The following is a 6,000-nucleotide window of genomic DNA, read 5'->3' as shown; positions in this document are numbered from 1 at the left end:
AGTGCCGGAAGTGTCCTCTGTGCAGGGGTGCCGGCAGTGTCGGCAGTGCAGGAGGTGTCCTCAGTACAGGAATGATGGCAGTATACCCAGTGCAGGAGTGTCGGCAGTGCGGGAAGTGCTGGCAGTGTCCTCAGTGCAGGGGTGCCGGCAGTGTCGGCAGTGCAGGAGTACTGGAGGTGTCTTTAGTGCAGGAGTTCAGGGGTGTCGGCAGTGTGGGAGTGCCAGAAGTGTCCTCAGTGCGAGAGGTGTGTTCAGTGCAGGAGTTCTGTCAGTATCCCCAGCGCAGGGGTGCCAGCAGTGTCAGCAGTCAGGGGTGCCGGCAGTGTGGGAGTGCCGGAAGTGTCCTCGGTGCAAAAGTGCAGGCAGTGCAGGAGGCGTCCTCAGCGCAGGAGTGCTGTCAGCGTCCCCAGTGCAGGGGTGTCAGCAGTGTCGGCAGTGTGGGAAGTGCCGGCGGTGTCCTCAGCACAGGGGTACCGGTGACTTACTTACCTGCTGCAACGTTTTCAGCCTGTTCGGTCCTGGCTCTGACGTAAAACACCCGTCCTGGACATGCCTGCATTTCTCTCACCACGCCTGCATTTTTCTTACCACTCCCCGAAAATGGCTGCAAACGGTGAGTTGATGCCCAGGTACCCCCTCCGCCTGTCAATCTTCGTGCGATTGTTGCAGCAATTGCTTTTTTCGTTTCCAGCGTCATTTCCCGGCGACGGCCATGCGTGCTCATAGCGGGCGTCGCGCATGTGCAGTAGGGACCTGATTGCAGCTGTGTGAACGACGACACGCTGCGATTGGGTCGTAATGACCCCCTAAGTCCAGAACTACTTAGAAACTGTACAACATTTTTTACCATAACAGGCCTGCACAAGTGATCAAAGCTTTGCTATGGGAAAAAAAACAACCCCCTTAGGCGGAGGTTAGTTGGTCGCACGGGCTGCAAAAAGCAGCTTCGTATGATCAACTCGTAATGAGGCCCTTTATTTGGAAATATTTTAGCATTGCAAAATCTTATAATATGTTCTTTTACTCTATAGCACTAAGGTTTTTATTAACTTATTATTTAATTTCACTTTAGACTTCATTCACCTCTGTGCTTTGAGCAACATACTGTATAGTAAGCAGGGACGTGCCCACCGCACTTCACTGATAGTAACATCCCCCAGCCAGGATAAAATCTGTACCCCCCAAGGAGTCTACTTCAAAGGCCTCTCACACTGAGATTTTTACACCTACACAATTAGCAATTTGACTTTAAAGCTGGCCATACTGATTACAGTGTCTATTTAACAGCAATGTTAGTGCAAAGCTATGTTACGTGATGCACTGGCCACCCAGTGGTAAAACTATGAATTGTCACGAATTGTCACGGCACAATATGACGGCACAAAAACACAAGGAATATATGTCATGCCAAACTTATTACCATTACACTGTTTTCAGAAAGGTAATAGTGGACACATCTGTATATATTGGTAGATACTCAATTAGCTTAGAGATATCATTCAGGTGCTCAAAAGGGAGGGGTATTTCTGAGCAAGAAAGAAAGGCAAATGGTTTCCCCCAGCACCCTGAATGATAACCGTAACCAGATACTGTATAAATCCCACATGATAATAGATTTCAGAGATTACTGTGGCATACCGTTACATTCTATTAACACTTTTCACTTATTAATTTCTTAACACTATTTCTCCATTTTAATTGCATTTCATTTTTGTATCACTTCCTATATAGCTTCGGCTTCCTAAATACTAATTTATTAACACTACAGTTTTTTCACTGGTATGCTATGCTGGGCTTTCTGGCTTATGCTGGTGTTTTGGGGTGCCACACCCTGCACCTAGATATAGCGCTAAGGACCCCAAATATACAGAGATGCCTTGATGTGGCTTTGGGGCTTATTCACACATTTGCGCAAATATGTGTAACGAAGATCTCTGAATTCTATTATCATGTGGGATTTAAATCTGGATATGGTTATCATTCAGGGTGCTGGGGGAAACCAATTGCCTTTCTTTCTTGCTCAGAAATACCCCTCCCTTTTGAGCACCTGAATGATGTCACTAAGCTAATTGAGCATCTACCAATATATATGTTTGTTGTGAGAGGCAGAGAGGTTCCTGCATTAGGAGGAGGTGCAGACCCTGACATGCCACATGGAGCATTATGGGGTTGCTCCAATGGTAAGTAGCTCTTAGCTTAGACATATTGTAGTAAGGAGCCATTATCATGTGGCTCCTTGCTGGTTAATCTTAGACCCAGATTGGGGTAATGGAGGTATGAGGTGTGGTGCCTATGGACTGGCTGAGCTGGATGGCTTTAGTGTGGCATACCGTTACATCTATTAGCACTTTTCACTTATTAATTTCTTAACACTATTTCTCCATTTTAATTGCATTTCATTCTTGTATCACTTCTTCTTTAGCTTTGGCTTCCTAAATACTAATTTATTAACACTATAGTTTTTTCACTGGTACGCTATGCTGGGCTTTCTGGCTTATGCTGGTGTTTTGGGGTGCCACACTCTGCACCTTGTTATAGCGCTAGGGACCCCAAATATACAGAGACGCCTTGTTGCGGCTTTGGGGCTTCTTCAACATATTTGCGCAAATATGTGTAACGAAGATCTCTGAATTCTATTATCATGTGGGATTTATATCTGGTTACGGTTATCATTCAGGGTGCTGGGGGAAACCAATTGCCTTTCTTTCTTGCTCAGAAATACCCCTCCCTTTCGAGCACCTGAATGATATCACTAAGCTAATTGAGCATCTACCAATATATATGTTTGTTGTGAGAGGCAGAGAGATTCCTGCATTAGGAGGAGATGCAGGCCCTGACATGCCACATGGAGCATTATGGGGTTGCTCCAATGGTAGGTAGCTCTTAGCTTAGACATATTGTAGTAAGGAGCCATTATCATGTGGCTCCTTGCTGGTTAATCTTAGACCCAGATTGGGGTAATGGAGGTGTGAGGTGTGGTGCCTCTGGACTTGCTGAGCTGGATGGCTTTAGTGTGGCATACCATGACATTCTATTAACACTTTTCACTTATTAATTTCTTAACACTATTTCTCCATTTTAATTGCATTTCATTTTTGTATACCTTGCTGTATAGCTTCGGCTTCCTAAATACAAATTTATTAACACTATAGTTTTTTCACTGGTATGCTATGCTGGGCTTTCTGACTTATGCTGGTGTTTTGGGGGGCCACACCCTGCACCTAGATATAGCGCTAGGGACCCCAAATATACAGAGACGCCTTGATGCGGCTTTGGGACTTATTCACTCATTTGTGCAAATAACTGTAACGAAGATCTCTGAATTCTATTATCAGGTGGGATTTATATCTGGTTACGGTTATCATTCAGGGTGCTGGGGGAAACCAATTGCATTTCTTTCTTGAAGCATTTTGACCCAGGCTTGAGAGGATGTTCCCTCTCAACCTGTATATGGGCGTGGTCTTGTTAATAAATAATCAATTGCTTTTATAAATCTGATTTAATTCAGTATTTTACTTAACAAAAACTCAAACAGCAACAAGATGGTTAATTTAATTAAAGTAGTATTTAACAGGCAATACCAACAGAGCCATCCCTTATCCCTCCTGCAGACGGACCTTTTCAAGTAATATAAATCGACTTCGTACACTTAACACACTTAAGGAATTATTGTTATGTATTAGTATGTGCTGATGTGTTTTCAAACTGGGTAGAAGCATTCCCCACTGCCACAAATACTGCTGTGTTCACTGCAAAGAAAATTGTGCAGGAATTTGTGTGCAGATATGGTATCCCTAGAATGATTGAAAGTGATAGAGGTACCCATTTTACAGGTGAAGTCTTTCAGGTCATGTGCAAACTGATGGGAATTAATAGCACGCTGTACATCCGTACCGACCACAGGTGAGTGCAAAGGTAGAGAGAATGAACATCACTATTAAGAATAAGCTGAGCAAAGTGATGGCTGAAACTGGATTGCTGTTGCCAGAATCTTTGCCACTAGTGTTGTACAGCATCAGAACCACTCCCAGGTCACCGCTTAACTTATCACCCTATGAAATTCTTTTTGGTTGACAACCCCATGTAATGATAGACCCCCAGGATTATTTGAAATGCAATAACAAAATAACTGTGCAATAATTGGTTATGATGAGCCAGCAGCTGAGAAATCAACAAAGCAATCTAAAGCTGGTGATTCCTGACCTACCCAACAGTAATTGTCATGACATTGAGCCTGGGGATTATGTGACGATTCAACATTTTTTACACTCAGGTTGCCTCATAGACAGGTGAGAATGACCATACCAAGTCTTGGTAACCAGCACAACAGCACTAAAGGTTGCTGAAAGAGAGACTTAGGTCCACTCGTCCCACTGCTAGAAGGTCGCTAACCCGGAAAGTACTCTTGACAAAGTAGTTTTATTGCTCACATTTATCGAGCTTGTGCAAAGTGAACTGTGTGTTCCAAGTGAACTGTGTGTTCAAAGAGCAAGGTGAAGAGAACCTCGTATCACTAGAGTGTTTGTTCCAGAAAAGCTGAGAGGCAGGACTGTTGAAACGGCACCTGAGCATGGAGAACAACAAGATCAGAGGCGGTTGTCATACCAGTTTTCTTTTTTCACCTCCCACTGCCTTTTTTTTCTCTTTCTCCCCCTTCTAATCTCCCTTCTTTTCTCTTAATGAAATGGATCTACCTCAAGAGACTGCTTTTCGGATTTTTCTAGTAATTCTGTTTTTTATCAGGACGATCTGTTTTGGTGAGGGTCCCAGAGAAGTCGAGCAAGGATCTGGAATGGGTTCTGATGGCGAGTACGGATTTGTAGGATCTCAGGAGCAGCACATTACTCGAGTAAAGACTGGTATCAGTAAGCGCTCTGGTAGTCACGGAGTTCTGAGGCAATGTGAGGGGTTATTGTCTAAAGAATATTGTATTTGTAGAAATTGTGAGAACATAGTTGAAGATGGGTGCATCCAGAGATGTCAGTCCAACATTAATATCAACATGGACCGCCATCCGTTGAGTGATTACCACTCACTAGTGGGTTAGGTCTTAAACCAGACAGAATGCTGGGTGTGCTCACAGGTACCTCAAGGACAGAGTAAGTCAGGATTAGTGCCGTACCCTTTAACGATAGATGAGGCACTCGAATTACGGGGTGGGAGACCAGTGGGCAAGAAATTCAATATATCTAGGCCCCCTAGCTTGAAGCTCCACCAGTATCATGTAGACAGATCACTATTGTGTTTTACTATTTCCAATTTCCAAAAACCAGGAAATTGCGAAGTGACGTGTAATAACCAGACAATGACCTTTTCGCACAGAGCTGATAGGATACATATCGACTCTGAACTTGTACGCAAGATAGCCAACAGTGGAAAATATTCTTGGTACCGGTATACACGTGGAAGCAAGACCATGTGGGTTGGAAAGGTATCGCTGGGGTATTGAGCCCATGTCATCCAGCCTGATACTTGTACTGAACAAATGAGAGAACTAGGGATTGGTTTCTTTACATGGAAGATTGTCAATATGGTGTTGTTAAATTCTGTACCCTATGTTCTCCCAGATGATGCCTATTTTATATGTGGGCGGAAAGCATACAAGTGGCTTCTGTGGGATTGTGTTATATTGGGAGAGTACTACCAGAGGTCATGACCATAACTCACGTCAAAACAAAAGACGTTCACCGCAGCACTCAGACTCCTTATACTCATACTCATTAGGAACACATCATCAAGATACACCTCATAGATAGGGCAGAGCACGCAGCCTCTAATTTGATCCATGAATCCACCAGGATTCAGTTCCTTCTTGCATTAGCTATCACCCGTACTGCCAGAGGAACTATAAATTATAGGTATATCCATGCGCTTGCGAACTTGATAGATAATATCACTGAGATGAATGATGACACCTTCAGGTATACGGGAACGGAGTTACAAGCCTGCAAGAAAGAATTGATCCAGCACAGGCAGGGTTAAGAGAGTGGGCACAGAATG

The sequence above is a fragment of the Pseudophryne corroboree genome, chromosome 1 (assembly GCF_028390025.1).
Source record: "Pseudophryne corroboree isolate aPseCor3 chromosome 1, aPseCor3.hap2, whole genome shotgun sequence".
NCBI lineage: Eukaryota > Metazoa > Chordata > Amphibia > Anura > Myobatrachidae > Pseudophryne > Pseudophryne corroboree.
The sequence above is the reverse complement of the archived record's forward strand: the minus strand, read 5'-3'. Positions refer to the sequence as shown.